At 42.0% G+C, this 22,314-nt stretch overlaps 2 pseudogenes; both read right to left on the reverse strand.

Annotated features, from left to right (window-relative positions):
* Positions 12,222-13,966, reverse strand: LOC100622874 (annotated as a pseudogene).
* LOC100622962 lies at positions 19,813-20,764 on the reverse strand (annotated as a pseudogene).

Below are 22,314 nucleotides of genomic sequence, written 5' to 3' on the forward strand. Positions count from 1 at the left end.
GCCACAGCAATGCGGGATCCCAGATGCATCTGCAACCTACACCACGGCTCATGGCAATGCCAGATCCTTAACCCACTGAGTGAGGCCAGGGATCGAACCCACAACCTCATGGTTCCTAGTCAGATTCATTAAGCACTGAGCCACAACGGGAACTCCAAAAAGATAGTCTTTTACGAAATGGTGCTAAAACAGTTGGATATTCATATGTAAAAAATGAATGAGCTCCTTGCCTCACAGCATACAAAAAATTAACTCAAAATTGGTCACAGACCTAAATTAAAAATATAAAATCATACAATTTCTAGAAGAAAACATAGGAGAAGATCTTTGGGACCTTGGGTTAAGTAAGGATTCCTTAAATAAGGCACCAATTTGGGGGACTTCTCTGGTAGCTCAGGGGGTTAAGGATCCAGCATTGCCACTGCTGTGGCTTGTGTCACTGCTGTGGTATGGGCTCAATCCCTGGCCCTGAAACTTCTACATGCCTTGGGCAAGGCCAAAAAGCCACCAATTTTTTTTTTTTTTTTGTCTTTTTAGCTATTTCTTGGGCCGCTCCCGTGGCATATGGAGGTTCCCAGGCTAGGGGTCAAATCAGAGCTGTAGCCACCAGCCTACACCAGAGCCACAGCAACGTGGGATCCGAGCCGCGTCTGCAACCTACACCACAGCTCACGGCAATGCCGGATCGTTAACCCACCAAGCAAAGGCAGGGACCGAACCCGCAACCTCATGGTTCCTAGTCGGATTTGTTAACCACTGCACCACGACAGGAACTCCCTACCAAATTTTTAAATATGATAAATTGTACTACAAAATTTAAAACTTTTTTCAAATGACACCATAAAAAAATGAAAAGACAAATATAAAGGACTGAAAGTACCTACAAATTATATATATGATAAAGGTCTTGTATCCAGGCTACATACAGAACTCTTACATGTGACTCCATAATAAAAAGACAAACAACCCAATTAAAATATCTTCACCAAAAGGTATGTCAGTAGCCAAAAAGCACATGAAAAGATGTTCAATACCAGTAGCCATTAGGGAAATCCAAATTAAACTAGAATGACAGACTATTGCAGAAGGGACTAATAACTATAAGTGTTGGTGAAGATGTGGAGAAACTGGAACTTTCATAAGCTGCTTCTGTGAATTTTATTTATTTATTTATTTATTCTCTCTCTCTCTCTTTTTTTTTTTTTAAGGGTCATACAGAGGCATACTGAGGTTCCCAGGCTAGGGGTCGAATCAGAGCTGTAGCCACTGGCCTAAACCACAGCCACAGCAATGCCAGATCCGAGCTGTGCCAGTGACCTACACTACAACTCATGGCAATGCTGGATCCTTAACCCACTGAGTGAGGCCAGGGATCAAACCTGTGTCCTCATGGATCCTTGTCAGATTCACTTGCACTGAGCCATGACAGAAACTCCACTTCTGAGAATTTTATTTATTTATTTATTTTTAATTTTTTAATTTTTATTTTTTAATTACTCAATGAATTTTAAAATACATTTATAGTTGCACAAAAATCAACACAACCAAATGATATAGCATTTGCATCCCAAACCCTCAGTGCATCCCCCCACCCCCCAACCTGTCTCATTTGGAAACCATAAGTTTTTCAGTCTGTGAGTCAGTATCTGTTCTGCAAAGTTCATTGTGTCCTTTTTTTTACATTCAACATGTAAGTGATAGCATTTGATGTTGGTGTCTCATTGTCTGACTGACTTCACTTGGCATGATCATTTCTAGGTCCATCCATGTTGCTGCAAATGCCATTATTTCTTTCCTTTTAATGGCTGAGTAATATTCCATTCTGTATATGTACCATATCTTCTTTGTCCACTCCTCTGTCAGTGGACATTTAGGTTGTTTCCATGTTTTGGCTATTGCAAATAGTGCTGCAATGAACATTGGAGTACACCTGTCTTTTCGAGTCATGGTTTTCTCTGGATAGATGCCCAGGAGTGGGATTGCTGGATCAAATGGTAATTCTATTTTTAGTTTTCTGAGGAATCTCCATACTGTTTTGCACAATGGATGTACCAATTTACAATCCCACCAACAGTGTACTAGGGTTCCTTTTTCTCCACACCCTCTCCAGCGCTTATTGTTTGTAGACATTTTGATGATGGCCATTCTGGCTGGTGTAAGGTGGTACCTGATAGTGGTTTTGATTTGCATTTCTCTAATAATGAGTGATGTTGAACATTTTTCCATGTGTTTTTTTTTGGCCATCTGTATGTCTTCTTTGGAGAATTGTCTGTTTAGATCTTCTGCCCATTTTTTGGTGGGCTTGTTTGTTTTTTTGGTATTGAGCAGTAGGAGGTGTTTATAAATTTTGGAGATTAATCCCTTGTCAGTTGATTCACTTGCAAAGATTTCCTCCCATTCTGTGGGTTGTCTTTTCGTTTTGTTTAGGGTTTCCTTTGCCTTGCAGAAAGTTTTAAGTTTAATTAAGTCCCATTTGTTTATTGTTGTTTTTACTGTCATTACTCTAAGAGGTGGACCTGAGAAGATGTTGCTGTGGTTTATGTCGGAGAGTGTTTGGCCTATGTTTTCCTCTAAGAGTTTGATAGTATCTGGTCTTGTATCTAGGTCTTTAATCCATTTTGAGTTTATTTTTGTGTATGGTGTTAGGGAGGGTTCTAATTTCATTCTTTTCCATGTGGCTGTCCAGTTTTCCCAGCACCACTTATTGAACAGGGTGTCTTTTCTCCATTGTATAGTTGTACCTTCTTTGTTATAGATTAGTTAACTGTAGGTGCATGGGTTTAATTCTGGGCTTTCTACCCTGTTCCACTGATCTGTATTTCTGTCTTTGTGCCAGTATCATTTGGTTTTGATGACTGTAGCTTTGTAGTATAGTCTGAAGTCAGGGAGCCTGATTCCTCCAGCTCCATTTTTCTTTTTCAGGATGTCTTTGGCTATTCTGGGTCTTTTGTGCTTCCAAACAAACTTTAATATATTTTGTTCTAGTTCTGTGAAAAATGTCCTTGGTAATTTGATAGGGATTGCATTGAATCTGTAGATTGCCTTGGAAGGTATAGTCATTTTGATAATATTGACTCTTCCAATCCAAGATCATGGTATGTCTTTCCATCTGTTTGTGTCATCTTTGATTTCTTTCATCACCATCTTATACTTTCAGAGTACAGGTCTTTTGTCTCTTTAGGTAGGTTTATTCCTAAGTATTTTATTCTTTTTGATGTGATGGTAAATGGGATTGCTTCCCTAATTTCTCTTTCTGATCTTTCATTGTTAGTCTATAGAAATGCAGTTGATTTCTGTGTATTAGTTTTGTATCCTGCAACTTTGCCAAATTCATTGATGAGCTCTAGCAGTTTTCTGATAGCATCTTTAGGATTCTCTAGGTATATAGTATCATGTCATTTTCAAATAGTGATAGTTTTACTTCTTCCTTTCCAATTTGGATTCCTTTATTTCTTTTACTTCTCTGATTGCCATGGCTAGGACTTCCAGAACTATGTTGAAGAGTAGTGGCGAGAATGGACATCTTTGTCTTGTCCCTGGTCTCAGCAGGAATTCTTTCAGCTTTTCACCTTTGAGAATGATGTTAGCTGTAGATTTGTCATATATGGCCTTTATGATGTTGAGGTATGTTCCCTCTATGCCCACTTTCTGAAGGGTTTTTATCAGAAGTGTGTGTTGGATTTTGTCAAAGGCTTTTTCTGTGTCTATTGAGAGGATCATATGGGTTTTTACTCTTCAGTTTGTTAATGCAGTGTATCACACTGATGGATTTGTGGATATCAAAGAATCCTGCATCCCTGGGATAAATCCCACTTGATCATGATGAACAATCCTTTTAGTGTATTGTTGGGTGCAGTTTGCTAGTATTTTTGTTGAGGATTTTTGCATCTATGTTCATCAGTGAAACTGGCCTGTGACTTTCTTTTTTTGTGGTATCTTTGTTTGATTTTGTTATCACGGTGATGGTGGCCTCATAGAATGAGTTTGGGAGTATCCCTTCCTCTGTAATTTTTTGAAATAGTTTCAGAAGGATAGGTGTTAGCTCTTCTCTAAATGTTTGATAGAATTCACCTGTGAAGCCTTCTGGCCCTGGACTTTTGTTTCTTAGAAGTTTTTAAATCACAGTTTCAATTTCAGTACTTGTGGTTAGTCCATTCATCATTTTTATTTCATCTTGGTTTAGTCTTGAAAGATTGCACCTTTCTAAAAATTTGTCCATTTCTTCTAGGTTTTCCATTTTATTGGTGTATAGTTGCATATAGTGGTCTCTTATACTTGTATTTTTGTGATGTCCATTGTTACTTCTCCTTTTTCATTTCTAATTTTATTGAGTCCGCTCTCTTTCTTTCTTGATAAGTCTGGCTTGATAAGTCTGGTTTATTAATTTTGTTGATCTTTTCAAAGAACCAGCCTTTAGTTTCATTGATGTTTTCTTTCTTTGTTTCTTCTTCTTCTTTTTTTTTTTTTTTTTGTCTTTTTGAGGGCTGCACCTGTGGCATATGAAGGTTCCCAGGCTAGGGGTCTAATTGTAGCTGTAGCTGCTGGCCTACACCACAGCCACAGCAACACAGATCCAAGCTGCCATCTGTGAACTACACCACAGCTCACAGCAATGCTGGATCCTTAACCCACTGAGAAAGGCCAGGGATCAAACCCATAACCTCATGGTTCCTAGTCGGATTCATTTCCACTGTGCCACAATGAGAACTCCCTTTATGATTTCTTTCCTTCTACTAATTTTAGGTCTTGTCTGTTCTTCTCTCTCTAGCTGCTTTAGATGTAAATTTAGCTTATTTGTTTGAGCTTTTTCTTGTTTCCTGAGGTAGGCTTATATTGCTATAAACTATCCTCTTCGAACAGCTTTTGCTGCATCCCATAGGTTTTGGAGTGTCATTTTTGTTGTCATTTGCTTCTAGGTATTTTTAAATTTCCTCTTTGGTTTCTTCAGTGATCCATTGGTTGTTTAGTAGCATTTTGTTTAGTCTCCATGTGTTTGTGTTTTTTGCAATTTTTTTCTTGTTGTTGATTTCCAGTCATATAGCGTTGTGGTTGGAAAAGATGCTTGATATAATTTAAATTTTCTTAAAGTTACCAAGGTGTATTTGTGGCCCAGGAGGTGATCAATCATACAGAATGTTCCATGTGTACTTGAGAAGAATGTGTATTCTGCTGCTTTTGGATGGAATGTCCTATTAATATCTATTAAGTCCATCTGGTCTAATGCTTCATTCAGGGCCTGTGTTTCCTTATTGATTTTCTGTCTGATTGATCTGTCCATTGCTGTAAGTGGGGTGTTAAAGTCCCTCACTATTATTGTATTATTGTTGATTTTTCCTTTTAAGGTTGTTAGCTGTTGCCTTATATATTGTGGTGATCCTATGTTGGGTGTGTAGATATTTAAAATTGTTATATCTTCTTCTTGGATTGATCCTTTGATCATTATGTAGTGTCCTTCCTTGTCTTTTAAAATATTCTTCATTTCAAGGTCTGTTTTGTCTGATATGAGTATTGCCACTCCAGCTTTCTTTTGATTCCTGTTTGCATGGAATATTTTCTTCCATCCTCTCGCTTTCAGTCTGTATGTGTCCCTAGAAGTGAAGTGGGTCTCTTGAAGACAGCATATATATAGGTCTTGTTTTTATGTCTGTTCAGCCAGTCTATGTCTTTTGGTTGGGGCATTTAGTCCATTAACATTTAAGGTAATTATTGATATGTATGTTCTTATTGCCATTTTATTAATTGCTTTGGATTTGTTTTTGTTGCTCTTTTTTCTTCCCTTTTTCTCTTATTCTCTCCTCTTGTGGTTTGATGACTATCTTTAGTGTTGTATTTGAGTTGATTTTTCTTATTTGTTTGTGTATCAATTGTAGACATTTGGTTTGCAGTTATTCTGAAGTTTTGATATGTGTCTATATATATATATATATTGTTTTAAGTTGTTGGTCTCTTAATTGCAAGTGCATCTCCAGTGTCCTGCATTTGTTACCTCCTCTTCTCACAATTTCTGAATTTGGTAGCATAATTGTACATGGATGATTTCCTATCCTTACTGTAGATATGCCTTTACTGGTAAGCCTTGTCATTTGTGGTATTTTTGTTTCCTGCTGCAGCCTTTTCTCTTCTGCCTAGGGGGGTTCCTTTAGTATTTGTTGTAAAGCTGGTTTAGTGTTGCTGAATTCTCTTAGCTTTTGCTTATCTGTGAAGCTTTTGATTTCTCCTTCAAATCTGAATGAGAGCCTTGCTGGGTAAAGTAATCTTGGTTGGAGGTTTTTTTCCTTTTCATCACTGTAAGTACATAGAGCCACTCCCTTCTGGCCTGTAGATTTTCTGCTGAAAAATATGCTGATGACCTTTTTGGGGTTCCCTTGTATGTTATTTGTTTCTTTTCCCTAGCTGCTTTCAATATTTTCTCTTTGTCTTTAATTTTGGTCAGTTTGATTTATATATGTCTTGGGGTATTCCTCCCTGGGCTTATTTTATATGGTACTTTTTGCACTTCCTGGATTTGAGTGGGTTGTTCCTTTCCAGTGTTAGGGAAGTTTTTGGCTATTATCTCTTTGAGTATTTTTTTCTGTCCCTTTCTCTCTCTCTTCTCCTGTCACCCCTATAATATGGATGTTGGTGTGTTTAACATGGTCCCAGAGTTCTCTGAGACTCTCTTCATTTCTTTTCAATATTTTTTCTTTTTTGTGTTCTGCATCAGTGATTTCCACTAGTCTGTCCTCCACCTCACTTATTCGTTCTTCTGCCTCTTCTGTATTCTGATGTTGGTTTCTTCTAATGAATTTTTTATTTCAGCTATTGTATTTGGCATCTCTGCTTGTTTAAGTTTTATATCTTGCATTTCTCTGCTCAGTATTTTCCTCTAAATTATGAGTCTTTGCCTCCAGTTTATCTCCAATGTCTTGCATCATCTTCAGCATCAACAGCCTAAAGTCTTTTTCCTGGAGGCTGAGTCTCCTGATCACTTAGCTGTTTTTCTGGGTTTTTTTTTCTTTCTCCCTTATCTGAGTTATAGTTCTCTGTCTTTTCATTTTTATAGGTTTTTATTGTGGTCACCTTTTTTTTCAGACACTATAGTTGTGGTCTCTCTTATTTCTGGTGTCTGCCCCCCTTGTGGCTGAAGTTGGTTGGTATGGGGGCTTGCTGTAGGCTTCCTGATGGGAGGGACTAGTGCCCACCCACTGGTAGGTGGAGCTTTGTCTGTGGGTGAGATTAGAGGTGGCTGTGTGGCAGGGGGATCTTTAGGCAGCCTGTTTAATGATGGGTAGGGCTGTGATCCCACCTGGATTATTGTTTGGCCTAGGGCTTCTCAGAGATGATGGGTGGGGCCAGATTTTCCCAAAATGGCCACCTTCAGAGAAACTCATGCTGATGAATATTCCCAAGAGCTTTGCCTCTAATGTCCTTCCCTCAAAATGAACCACATTCACCCCTGTTTTCCCAGGAGATCCTCCAAGAACTGCAGTCAGGTCTGACCCAGATTCATGTGGAGGTTTTGCTTTGCCCTGGGACCCAGTGCACATTAAAGTCTGTGTGCAACTTTTAAGAATGGGGTCTCTGTTTCCCCCAGTCCCATGGAGCTCCTGCACACAAGCCCCACTGGCCTTCAATGCCAGATGTTCTGGGGGCTCTTTCTCCCATTGCAAGATCCCCAGGTGTGGGGATTTGACGTGGGGCTCAGAACTCTCACTCCTGTAGGTGAGTCTCTGTGATACAGTTACTTTCCAGTCTGTGAGCTTCCCACCTGGGAAGTATGGGATTTGCTTATATCATGTAATTGCCCCTCCTACCTCTTGATGTGGCCTCCTCTTTGTCTTCTGGAGTAGGATATCTTTTTGAAAGTTTCTACATTTGGTTGAAGGTTGTTCAGCATTTGGTTGTAATTTTGTTGTTTTTAGAGAGAAGTTGAGCTCCAGTCCTTCTATTCTGCCATCTTAATCCCATCTCCTGAGAATTTCAAATGATACATCTGCTTTGGAAAAACTGTTTAGCAGCTTCTTAGTGTTAAACACATTTGTATCATGTGACCCAGCAGTTTCACACAAATTTGTATACATAAATGTTCGTAGCAACATTGTTCATAACAGCCAAAAACTGGAAACAATACAAATATCCATCAATGGGTGAATAGATAAACACAGTGTGGTATAATAACACCATGGAATACTATTCCATACTAAAAAGAAGCAAACTATTGATACATTTTACAACTGGATGAGCCTCAAAAACATGCTCAGTGAAAGATGACAGACACAAAAGGCTATATATTGTATGATTCCATTTATCTGAAATTTTTAGAAAAGGCAAATCTTTCTAGAAAAAAGTAGATTAGTAGTTACCTGGGGTTGGAGTTGGGGATTGATTGCAGATGGGCCTGAGAGAGCATTTTGAAATGATGTAAGTGTTCTAAAATTGGTTTGTAGTGATAATTACACAACTGTATACAGGTTTATCATAAATCCCTGAGCTATCTATACATTACATCAAATGAATTTTATTATGTCAGTTATACCTCAGTAAAGTGCTAACAATGTTTAATGAGGAGTTCCTGTCATGGCGCAATGGTTAATGAATCTGACTAGGAATGATGCGATCGTGGGTTCGACCCCTGGCCTTGCTCAGTGGGTTAAGATCTGGCGTTGCCGTGAGCTGTGGTGTTCGTTGCAGATGCAGCTCAGATCCCCAGTTTCTGTGGCTCTGGTGTAGGCTGGCGTCTACAGCTCCGATTATACCCCTACTCTGGGAACCTCCATATGCCACAGGAGCGGCTCTAGAAAAGGCAAAAAGACCAAAAAATAAAAAAAATTAAAAAATAAAAATAGAAATGTTTAATGAGGCTTTCTCTGTCCTGAAAGGAAGCCACTTTCCTGTGGGAACTAGGACCCTTAGACTTGAAAACCCTAGAGCTGCAGAGATGGAAAGCACAAATTTCCCAACATCACTGAAAGTGCCATAAACAGGACTACACTGCTACCACCCTTGATTCCTTCCTGAACTGTGTAGTTTACTTCTTGGAGACACAGTACCACAAAACAGTCATTGATTAAGGATGCAAACTGTGTTCTGGAGGATGGTGCCCTGTTCTTGCAGAGTAGTATCTCTAAGCTGATGCCTCAGCTTTCAAAACCCATTAGGTTATTCTCTTGAACCAGCTACTTCTGGGTGGTGCAAGATATGGAAGGATCAGTAGAACCCATAATCATGATTCTATAGTGACATCTTCTTTATTAAATGAAGCCCTTGGTCTGATGAGATATGCAGCATCCCATGTCATTGAATCCAACCCTCTGTGAGCTTTCAGATGGTGATATTAGAATGGAAAGATGACCTATAGTCAGAAATGGTGTTAATTTTAGTCAAGGTGAATCACTGTTCCTTTCAGAATGAAAATGGTCTAATGCAATCAGATCACCATCAAGTGACTGATTAGTCTCTTCAAATGAAGTTTGGTCTCTGTTGCTGTCAGTTTGAATAATCAGCAGCTGAAGTAGCTATATCGGCCTTTGTGAGTGAGAGGCCCTGATGTTTAGCCCATAGATAGCCTCTGCAATCATGGCTATTCAATTCATTGTACTCATGATAAAGGCTGGATAATATCAACTCCCTGAGTCATTTTATTTGATTGTTGAATCTACTAAGGAGGCTCGGGGGATGCTTCTACAATATGAAGGCTCTGAAGATGCTCCTGGAATGTGGACATTTAAGGAAATGAGAGAAACCAGACTCAGTTTCAGATAGTGAAATACTGCTGTAAGAGAGAGCATTGCTTTACTCTCTTCAAGGGACTGTCCCACAAGACAAAGGAACCACAGATCTAGGGAAATTCACAGGAGGGGAGGTCACCTACAATAATCTGTACTCCCCCTTCATTGTGTGAATGAATATACTTGATATTCTTCAAGAACAGAACACACTCATGATCACCCAGCTCTATGTGGGAGGGCAGGGATTTGAACCTATACCTTCAGAATTAATCAACCCCTGGACATGTTCCAAATTTAAAGGTGAATAGATTCCACAAAGGGCAAAGCCACTGTAGCAGAATGAATAATGGATTACAAGCATTACATATTGAGGTCAGAACAACTGTTTCAAACCTGATTTTTTATAAGATTTCTGTGCCCGATAGCCTGACATTCTGCACATGACACGAAAGAGTGTGGCTATTTTATATAAGTTAGTAATCATATTAGATGTGACTTTTGTGTTCGGCATTGCCAGCTGAGAGCTGTAGCTCTGATTCCACCGCTAGCCTGGGAACATCCATGTGCCATGAGTGTGGCTCTAAAAAGCGAAAACCAGTCAATAAATAAAAGATGTGACTTTTGTTGCCCCCCTCAAAGAAAGTTAACTTAATCTAGATTAGTGAAAAATGGAATCTAGTATAAGGGTGTAGGGGTGTCCTTTGGAGGCAAAAGTACAGTAATGTGGCCAGATCTATGGTAAAAAAAGAGACCAAGGAGTTCCTGTCATGGATCAGTGGTTAACAAATCCAACTAGGAACTATGAGGTTTCGGGTTTGATCCCTGGCCTCACTCAGTGGGTTAAGGATCCGGCATTGCTGTGAGCTGTGGTGTCGGTTGCAGACTTGGCTGGGATCTGGCATTTGCCGTGACTCTGGCGTAGGCTGCCGTTCCGATTGGACCCCTAGCCTGGGAACCTCCATGTGCTGTGACATATGGAGGCAAAAAGACAAAAAAAAAAAAAAAGACCAAGAACTGAACATATGAGGATACCCTCATCTCCTATATTTGCTCTTTAGTGCTCCTTTCTTTTAATTTTGCAGACTTGATTGCTCTGTAACACTCTGCCAGAATGAACTTTATTCCCTATAAGTTAATATACATATCATATAATAACTATATATTATAAAATATAATATATATTAGTTTATTATGTACAGTTAATTCCCCAGGACACATGGCCAAACGCAATTACCCCATGGGTCCCAACTTCACATGTAATGGATCTAGTGACTCTCTGGGCATTAGTGACTATTCTCCAAACCTGGCAGAATTTGATTGGACTAGATAGGGTCAATGACATACAGCACAAACTTAAGTCTCTCATCTCTGTGAATAATGAAGAGGGATGACTGGGAAAAACCCAGAGAAATGAGGTTGTTGGCTCATCATCTAGAAAGCTAACCAAAAATGAGCTGCAATAATAAATCAGAATTAATTCAGTTAGGTGTGATATTAAACTCTTTTTAGTGTCATAAACCTTCCTCAGAGGAGTTATTTAAACTATTTAATTAATAATAAAAGATGTTCATTTGTGAGTTGGAAGTTTATTCTTTGCTAGCCACCATGTGTTTCTAATATATATGCATGCCTCATTTTAATTTAGTACCCACAACATCTCCGTGGGGTTGGTTTAATTATCCCTAATTTACCAATTAGAAAACCAAGAGTCTTTAAGATTCAGTGATTTTTGTAATGTGCCTGAAGTTACATAGGAAGAGGCACCTCCACATCAGTCTGGCTCCACAGTCTATGATTTTAACCACAAGGGTAATTATAAGTGGATCTTTAGCAGTTGGTGCCAGTGTCCAATCCAAATCTTAAAGAGATCTGGTTAAATATGAACATGGGGGTTTGGATGGTTACAAACATTAAGTTCCAGGGAAAGGAAAGGACTCAGAATATAAACTTTGCATTGTAGTAAGGATTAAGTGGAGTCTACTAGAAATTTTACTCTTACTCTTATTTAGAGTTTGATTAGTGTTGACTTAACTCTTCGGTGCAAATTTAGGTCAGAATAGATGTGCTCTTTGTACAGAAGAGAAGGAGTGGTTTCCCTAAATGGGCTCAGGGATATTACATCTGGAATGTAAAATTGGCTCTAGGAGACACTCACAGCCCCTACAATGAAAAGGGGGTTAAATAGTGTCTTTTGGTTTTGGTATTGGTAATTTTCCAAAATGGCAAATTGGTTTTCGGTTTGGACACAAATTAAGAAATGACCTTTTGGAGTTTATGGCACAATAGGTTGAGGATCTGACATTGCCATAGTGGGTGTAGTCAAAAAAAGTGATTTTTTTGCCCTTACTGCCACACTCCCCATTGTATAGTGAGCAGAAAAGAACATGACTGCACATAGATAGTCTACACATGAACAAAGAAAGAAGCATATTTTTATAAAGTTTTAATTTTTATTGTTTATTTTTTCGGAATAAAAATAAATTGTAACAGTCACTTATCCTTGCCCCTAGGTGATTTACCATAACACCCTCTTCATTCTAAAGACTTGCTGTTCAATTTTCAATTACTCAGGAAAGCCTGATCCTGATAAGCATTTTGGGGGCAGTTTTGTGACCAAACTGACGTGGAGAACCGTGGAGTAAGTCGATCCTCACCAAGTGGTCATTTCCTAGAGGATCCCCTGTGTGCACATAACTACCACTTTCTTCCACTATCAGTGGGGGTAGCACTTCTGACTCTTGAGGTTCTTCACAGCGACCTTCACATCCTTGTTTCTGAGGCTATAGATGAGGGGGTTGAGCATGGGGGTCAGCACTCCATACAAGAGGGAAATAAGCTTGTCTGAAACATCCTGTTTGTCTGCCCCCAGGGGGTCCTTGGATTTGGGCTTTGCATACATGAAAAGAATAGTCCCATAAAAGAGGATCACCACAGTAAGATGTGCAGAGCAGGTGGAAAAGGCCTTTTTCCTCCCCTCAGCTGAGGGGATCTTCAGGATGGTGGTGAGGATGAAGATGTAAGAGACAAAGATGAAAAGAACTGGGACCCCCAGGAAGATCACATTGGCCACCCCCATGCTGATCACATTGATGGAGATGTCAGCACAGGCCAGCTTCAGGACAGCCAGGATCTCACAGGTGAAGTGGTTGATGACATTGTCCCCACAGAAGGGTAATTGTACTGCAAGAGAGATCTGTACCAAGGAGTTGGCTCCACCAGCCAACCAGGAGCTGGCTGCCATGGGCACATAGGTAGCCTTGCTCATGACCATGGGGTACCTCAGGGGGTTGCAGATGGCGACATAGCGATCGAATGCCATCATGCCCAGAAGCACACACTCTGTGGCTCCCATGGCAAAGGAGAGGAACATCTGGATGGCACAGCCTGAGAAAGAGATGGTTTTCCTGGGAGTGAGGAAGCCATCCAGGATCAGGGGCACTGAGGAGGTGGTGTAGCAGATGTCGAGGAAGGAGAGGTTCCCAGGAAGAAGTACATGGGCGTGTGGAGGCGAGAGTCCAGGATGGTCACCAGGATGAGGACCCCGTTGCCCAGCAGGATCACCAGATACATGAGCAGGATGAGCACGAAGAACGTTTTCTCCAGCTTCGGCTGATCTGACAGGCCCAGCAAGACAAATCCTGTCACAATGGATTGGTTGACCACCTGCATTTTCAATTCTCTCTTCTACTCTCAGGAAGACTGAGAACAGGGACCACATGTTTACAGGAATCAATATGCGGGGATTACAATGAGATGCTTCTACAGCTTATAAATAAATTTAACCTTGAACACACTAACTTGTAATATCAGCATCTAAAGGATAAAATTCACTGTCCACTTCAGTTACTTTAAAAGTCAGGAAAAGTCAAATCAAAAGCAGGAAAAGCAGACCCTGGAAATCTAATTAAACCACAATATATGATAGAATTGTATTCAGATCAATAATGTCACCTCAATTGAAGGAAGGGACATGAAGGATGGTTCTTCTTGGGCACCATAAGAGAGGAACCCTGAGACGTGCTGCCTGGGTCCAGCATTGACTGACTCCTCTGGTCAGTCCTGCCAGTCCCTAAATTGTCCCTGCAGTGTCCTTGAAGAGCTTCAGGCTATCACACTCAAGGGATACTAACCATTGCCACCAGCTCACTCACTCCCCAGTTCTCTCTAATTCTGTGCTTGTGTAATAGTTTTCTAACAATAAATTTGGCTCTACATGGAGTCCTACATGAAGGGAATGTTTTGAGCAGAAGCCAGGAAGATTAGGGTCTGCCTAGCCTTTATTTTTATTTATTTATTTATTTTAGGGCAGCACCACCCATGGCATGTGGAGGACCCAGGCTAGGGGTCCAATTGGAGCTGTAGCCACTGGCCTACACCACAGCCACAGCAATGCCAGATCTGAGCTGTGACTGTGACCTACACCACATCTCATGGCAACATCAGAGCCTTAACCCACTGAGCAAGGCCAGGGATTGATCCTCATGGATCCTAGTCAGATTTGTTTTCACCGCGCCATGGTGGGAACGCCTGCCTAGCCTTTACGTTTGTTACTTGATGCCTGGTTTAGACTTCATTTCTTATGAGTTTTACTGGCCTTTCCTCTTCATTGAACTGTTCTTGAGAAGTTTCTGGCCAGTAAACCATGGAGACCCTGCCATTCATACCCCTTCTCTCTAATCATGGGCTTTGTCCAGAGCACTGCAGTGTCCTCGGTCTGATCCAGCCCATGGGGCTGGGGAGCAGGATTAGAATCCAAGGACAAGGATGCCTCCTACCTCCCAGTATGAGCATCTGCACCTTTTGGACCCACTCCAAGCTTTTGCAGCTGTTTTGTAAGTCACAGCTCCTATCTCAGACCCTTCTTCCCATGAGTTGCCCATTAAAGCCACTGCAATACCATAGTAATGCTTTCTTCCCAACAGAAAAACAGACCATTTTACCCAGCCTTTCAGGGGGATCACTCGGAGGAGGCCTGCACAGAGGATGTGCTTCAGTCACCTTAGAACAGTAGATCCAGTACATTAGAGAAAACCTCCACCCTGGAGCTCTCATATTTAAGATGAAACTAAGCTCAGAGAGTCCACAGGCAGTGAGAGCAGGACTAAGGTGGAGCCTGTGTCCTCACCTTCTCCCCAGGACTCCTTCCCTCACATTTTGATTGTGTTTTTGCTTCTCTGCTTGTGCCAGAGCTAGTCTACTGAGGAGCAAAGGACTATTCTCGAAGTTTTGGTCATCCTCTCTTTCCCTAGGATACTGATGAAAAATAGAGGTGTCACACCTTTCTCCAAGACATTTCCCTTGTAGCAGGGCTTGGGTGTGCAGGGGTGCCCCTGGGCTTCACACATTGTGTGTGCAGGGGTGTCTCTGGGCTTCACGCATTGCTTCTGTGACTCTTACACTGGTGCTGGTTGGGAGAAGTTGGGCAGGAGAAACTGAGCAGGGTCTGAAGCTATCCTTTGCAGTTATCACAGGAGAGTAACTGTGGGCATTGGGAATAGTTTGGGAAAAGAGCTCTGTTATTAGCGATATAAGTACTATTGACTAGAGAATCTCAGACTAGGCAAAAATGTAAAGTGAAAGGTCTTGCCGAGGGCGAGGGAGTGGGTTGGACTGGAAATTTGGGGTTAATAAATGCAAACTGTTTGCCTTTGGAATGGATAAGCAATGAGATCCTGCTGTATAGCACTGGGAACTATATCTAGTCACTTAGGACAGAGCATGATAATGTGAGAAAAAAGAATGTATACATGTATGTGTGACTGGGTCACCTTGCTGTACAGTAGAAAATTGGCAGAACACTGTAAACCAGCCATAATGGAAGAAGTAAAAATCATTATTAAAAAAATAAAATCTTTTGCAACTAAAAAAAAAAATACAATAGAGGGTCTTGACTCTTTTGCCTCTATTGTGTGAATACCTTCTATGAAATGCAATTCTCCCATTGCTCCTTTGAATGCCTTGGGTTCTGCAAGTACACGGCTCCTATTCCTTTGTCTGATAACCTTGATTGTTGGAAACTTTTCCTTCACAATGAACAGAAACTTCCTCCTTCTAACATTCCCACTCCTCACCTCCCACTCTGCCCCCACACTGGTCTAGACTTTCAAGCCATGCCTGCCCCCTTTCCATATGAAAGCATTTCAGGAGCTCAGTGGGTTAAGAATCTGACTGCAGTGGCTTGGGTGACTGCAGAGGCATGGGTTCAATCCCCAGTCCTGTGCAATGGCTTAAAGGATTCAGCATTGCTGGCTCAGATTCAATCCTTGGCCTGGGAACTTCCATATGCATTGGGTACAGCCATAAAAAATACAATAAAAGTTCTCCAGAGCCATGCAAGCTGTGGTCCCTACTTGCACCACTTTTCTCTGCTCCTCACCTACATAAAGAAGGTTTGGCCACGAGACAACTCAGTGTGTGTCCAATGTGGGAATGTGGCCACAGTGGGGACAGGACTCACCTGGGCAGAAGGTATCATGGCAGGAGCCTGACTGGGAGACAGTGGGGACAGGACTCACCTGGGCAGAAGGTATCATGGCAGGAGCCTGACTGGGAGGTGGTTGCTTGAGCTGCCTGACCTGACCATCCCCGGTCAAGCTGTGCCTGAAAGTGTACAGGAAATTCTGTTGAGCTGTCTTGGAACTGAGCCATACTTTCAGATTTCAGAGCAAGGTAAAGACAGGGCTGGCCATAGCTGAAGGAGCCTGGCCGCTCCCTTCCCTGGCCTTCTCCATGCCCAGCAAGGTAGCAGGAGGGAGGACACCTCGAGGAGCTGCTTTCTGGGGATCCTGGCAGTCATGCCCAGGCTGCGCACTCAGGGCAGACACCCTTCACTCTTTGCCCCCTGCCCTCTCTCCAGAGGTTCTATCTGGGAGCTATGGTGCAATTTAGATAGAGCTCTGGTTGGTTTGGGGCCAGTTTTAATCACAGAACCAATTTAAAGTTTGGTGGAGGCCTCACAGGAGTTTGGGACCTGTGTCCCATAGACCCAATTAGATAAATTGCAGTTCTATGTAAATCTTAACTCACTACAAAGAATTGGTCTTTAGATTAGGAAGTTTCCGCCCTTTCCTTGCTGACTTTCCTGGAAGTAGAGGAGATAACTAAGGTCTGACTGTGCTTTGACCACAGTGGTATCTGTTCAAGGGAGCTCTGCACTTGTTTTTGCAGGGCTGGGTATGGCGGTCCCTAAGCTCCAGAGTTGCTGGCCCTCACTGCAGTCTCTCAGCATCGTCCAGAGCTGACCAGATCTGGCCCTTGCCCTCAGAAATGGGAAGCAAGATATATGTACCATGGGCCAGTGCCAGGCACTTGAAAGAAAGCAGAAATGACAAGGGTGGGCCCTCTGATTTCCAGAAAGGTCCTGGTGACAGATGCAGTCTGTGAGATGATTGTCAAGTGTCCCTAAGTCATACAGGAGCCCAGAAGCAGGGAAGAGTCAGAGGCGGGAGGTTGGAGCAGCTTGGATCCCAACAAGGAAGTGACTTTTTCTGTCGGATACCTTGGGCAACTGTCCTCCCTGTTGCTATAGTGTGGTGCAGAACAAGGATTACAGGTTGAAGCAGAGGATGTGAGGGCAGAAGAGAGCCCTGGGGTTGGTGAGAGAGCAACAGGGTCACGCCTTAGACAAAAGCTGCTCTGGAGTCACAGGCCAGGTAGGTTAGTAGCTGCTGGTTAGTTGGAGATCTTTGGTCACAAAGAACAGAAAATCTCAGGCAACCTCAACTGGGGCCAGGGAGGTAAGAATCAGGAGGAATGGGACATGGCCACACCTGCTCAGCAGGGCCTGGAAGCAGGGGTTTCCCACAGAAGTGGATGAAAGGGAAAGCTGGGAGGAGGTGAGGAGCTTTGGAGTGAAGCCTGATCTCTATCTAAAGCAATTGATAAAGACCGGTCTCAAAGAGAAGTAAGATGATTTGATAATAAAAAGAAATTCTTCCTTGGAGTTCCCTTGGTGGCGCAGTGGGTTAAGAGTCTGGTGTAGCTGTGGCTGTGGTGTAGGTTTCAGCTCCAGCTTGGATTCGATCCCTGGCTTGGGAACTTCCATATGCTGTAGATGTGGCAAAAAAAAAAAAAAAAAAATGGAAAAAAAAAGGATCCAACGTCGTCACTGCTGTGGCTCAAGTCACAGCTGTTGCGTGGGTTTCATTACTGATCCTGGAATTCCGCATGCCACGGGCATGGCCAAAAGAAAAAATTCCCCTTTGGTAGGGAGAAAATAGAAGTTACTGTCAGAGTTCTTTGCATACCCTTGTCATCTCTGCAGGCATCATGGTCCATGTTAGCCCAGGAAAAATACAGCGTTCTTATTATAGAGAGTGGGTTCAGCCCCTCTACCAAAGCTTTTTTCATCTTTATAAAGACTGAGGGAAAGGAGCCATGGAGCCCCTGGTTGAGGATCTCTACTGCCCACAGAATGCCTCAGGCTTCAGGCTACAGACTGGCATGGTTAAGATTTTCTCTTAGGGAAAATATCACCCAGCTGAGGCCTCACTTAGACCCTCTGTAGAAGTCTACCAGCCACACACACCACATCTCTCTGAGCACAAGAGGTGGAGGATGGGCAAGAAAATGTTGAAAGTTATTTGGGGAGCAATTCTTGTGTGTCTTATTGAACAAATGTGTGCTAATGACATTTTAGGCACTGCAGCCAAATATATCTGGAACTATCAGGTCCATCTTAAAACTAGGTATGCTTACTTTTGGAAGTGCCACCCCACATCATGTCAAAATGTGCCTACATCCCACTTGAAGTGTAATTCTGTGGCAAATCTGAATTACTTTTCCTACTTCTGTTATTAAAATTATTTGGCTTACAAAGGACTTATTTAACATATAATTCTATGATTTCTCAATAATAAGCATGAAAGTTCAGGAATTCTTATGAAAGTACCTAAGTACAGAATGTTTTAAAATATGGTGTATGAATAGAAATGAATCAATTAGGGAGATTAACATGATGTTCCCCTTTGTAGGCAAGTATTAAACAATTATTAAGATTTTTAAGGGTTTAAACATTTTATTTTATTTTATTTATTTCATTTGTAGTTAAGAGCCAACATGTTTTCCAAACCTCAAACGTCTTTGTCTTTGGAGAAAACCCCATAGACCTGATACTGCATCCTCATGCCCAAGGTGGAAACAGCCTGCCAATTCTCTGCTTAGGAATAAAGATGTTTGTATAGTAAATACAAATTAAGTTCCATTTGTAGCAATGAAAAATAAGAGTTTAATTTAGCAACTCATTTTTAGGGGATGATTTTTCTTTGTCTGAACAAAAGGAATTTGCTCAGTTACTTTCCTTGGGAGTCAGGTTTCAGGAACCACCTGAGAAGGACATGCTCAGAAAACACAGATGGGGTTCATGCATCAGTACTGAGATAGACCATCATTCTCTGACCCAGGTGGGTTTCCCAGGAAGCGGACTCTAGAGGGGAGATTTTCATGTAGGATGATGACGGTGGAGTGATCTTAAGAATGACACCTGTGGAGTGGGGGAGGGGGGGTGAAGGAAACAGGCCTGGGCAGCTGGTAAACTCAAACTGCCATGAGGAAGCTCTCAAACTGGGATGCTTCTTTTAGAGTCATTTTTGTTGGAAGCAAGGAGGACCAGGACCTCATATTGACATTGACTGATTACTGGATGTGCACTGCATCTGAGAAGGGAATTGACTTTGGGTGAAGTAACTCTCTTGGAGTCAAGGGCAAGCCAGCAGAGAGACTGGGCTGAATGCCATCAGCCACCAACACTCCAAGCAGCTGGAGTTATAAAATTGTCAGCCTAGGGTGTGGGAGTAGCATCTGGAAGGACACCACAACATCCCCTATACTCTCTTAATCAATAATTCTCAATGTGTGACGTGCATATAAATCACCTGAGGAATCTTCTTAAGATGGAGGTTCTAACTCAGTAGGTTTAGAATGGTCCTCAAGATTCTGCATGTCCAATAAGCTCTCAGGTAATGCTGAAACTGCTGGTCCATGGACCACACTGTGAGTAGCATGGGTCTAAACTCAATTTGTCCCTCATTTGATATTACTTTGCATTGAGATTCTCAAGTGAGAGCCATTACAGAGTGTGGATCACATGATGGGACATATCCCACCATCAATGGCAGAAGCATTTCTGAACCACCAGATTCCTCACAGCAGCTTTAACATCCTTGTTCCTCAGACTGTAGATGATGGGGTTGAGCATGGGGGTCAGAAGTCCATAGAAGAGGGAGATAAGTTTGTCTGAAAGGTCCTTTTTGTCTGCCCCCAGGGCATCCTTGGATTTGGGTTTCCCATACATGAAGAGGATGGTCCCATAGAAAATGACCACTACAGTGAGATGGGCAGAGCAGGTAGAGAAGGCCTTTTTCCTCCCTTCTGCTGAGGGGATCCTCAGGATGGTGGTAGGATGAAGATGTAAGAGACAAAGATGAAAAGAACAGGGACCCCCAGGAAGATCACATTGGCCACCCCCATGCTGATCACATTGATGGAGATGTCAGCACAGGCCAGCTTCAGGACAGCCAGGATCTCACAGATAAGTGGTTGATGACATTGTCCCCACAGAAGGGTAATTGTACTGCAAGAGAGATCTGTACCAAGGAGTTGGCTCCACCAGCCAACCAGGAGCTGGCTGCCATGGGCACATAGGCAGCCTTTTCATGACCATGGGTACCTCAGGGGGTTGCAGATGGCGACATAGCGATCGAATGCCATCATGCCCAGAAGCACACACTCTGTGGCTCCCATGGTAAAGGAGAGAAACATCTGGATGGCACAGCCTGAGAAAGAGATGGTTTTCCTGGGAGTGAGGAAACCATCCAGGACAAGGGGCACGGAGGAGGTGGTGTAGCAGATGTCGAGGAAGGAGAGGTTCCCCAGGAAGAAGTACATGGGCGTTGGAGGTGGGAGTCCAGGATGGTCACCAGGATGAGGACCCCATTGCCCAGCAGGATCACAAGGTACATGGACAAGATGAGCACAAAGAATGCTTTCTCCAGTTTTGGATGGGCAGAGAGGCCCAGCAAGACAAATTCAGTCACAGCAGACTGGTTGTATGGTTCCATTTCAATCTTCTCTCATTTCTAGGAATACTGAAAGCAGAAAATACATGTTTGGTTTCTGATGGCTTGCTTAGGCAAATACATGGGGATCATAATATACATTATGTACCTAAATTTAAAATTACCCTATGGATTCAACTAAAAAACCAAATTATCTAAAAGCCAGGTTGTGTATCAGTCAAAATCATGAAGAACAGACCCTGGAGATCTAAAGAAACAATAAAATCAAGTACATTTCTGTCTAACCAGTAATATTAATATATCTAAAGCAAAGCCCTATGTCGACATAGGACTCAGCACTTACCAAGGAGGCAGGGCTTCTGAATAACTATTTTGACATATGATTGGGGAACTCAGGCTATCACAGATAAATGACTCTGGCTATTAAGATCACATGGCCCATTCCTCTTAATCTAGTTCTTCCTTATAAGTTTCTATTATAATTTGATTTCTTAGATAGTTTTAGAAATGTGCTGGCTTGAAAACATAAAGTTTCTCATCTCTTTAACAGTTTTATTTCTTATATATTATCCAATTTACACTTCAGTGTCTTGTGAGTTTAGCTAATATGAGTCAGTTCATCTGATCTTAACCTTCTTGAATAATCTGACCAAATTGAACTTTTAGAGCCTGTAACATGGGGTGTCCACCAAAGTCTTCAGAAATCTAATCTTCGTAATAGGCCTTGTGTATTGCCCCCTGTAATCATAACTGATATGTCTATACCTCTGCTGCTCTGGGACTTCACCCAAGGAATAACATCTTACCTGATAGAGCCCATTCACATTTCCCAGCCTGGGTTGAATGGGGCCTTGAATCACAAGTCATTCAGTGCCATTTAGATGCTTTGCAGACATCATCACATGTAACTCTACTCAGCCTTCCAGAATATCCAAACCAGACACTTCAGTACAAAAGAGATTAGGAATGCCAGATGTCACCACACCCTGCCACAGGGGACCCAAAACATCATGGAACTGGCTATCAAGCAGCTACCTGAGTGCTGGTTAAAAGTACGGGTTAACCATCGTGGCGCAGTGGTTAACGAATCTGACTAGGAACCATGAGTTTGCGGGTTTAATCCCTGGCCTTGTTCAGTGGGTTAAGGATCCGGTGTTGTTGTGAGCTGTGGTGTAGTTTGAAGATGTGGCTCAGATCTGGTGTTGCTGTGGCTCTGGTGTAGGGCGGTAGCTACAGCTCTGATTAGACCCCTAGCCTGGGAATCTCCATATGCCACAGGAGCAGCCCTAGAAAAAGGCAAAAAGACAAAAAAAAAAAAATACGGATTGCTGGGATACAAGATTAATATACAGAATTCTGCTGCGCTTCTTTATGCTAACAACAAAATATCAGAAAGAGAAAAAATTTTAAATCCTGTTTAAAATCACATTAACAAATACAGAGGAGTAAACATGACGAAGGAGGTGAAAGCCCTATATGCTGAGGACTATACACACTGATAAAGGAAAACACTGATAAATGAAATTGAAGATGATTCAAAGAAATGGAAAGATATCCCATGCTCTTGGATTAGAAGAATTAATATTGTTAAA

This window comes from Sus scrofa, chromosome 1 (genome assembly GCF_000003025.6).
Source record: "Sus scrofa isolate TJ Tabasco breed Duroc chromosome 1, Sscrofa11.1, whole genome shotgun sequence".
In the NCBI taxonomy this organism is placed as follows: domain Eukaryota; kingdom Metazoa; phylum Chordata; class Mammalia; order Artiodactyla; family Suidae; genus Sus; species Sus scrofa.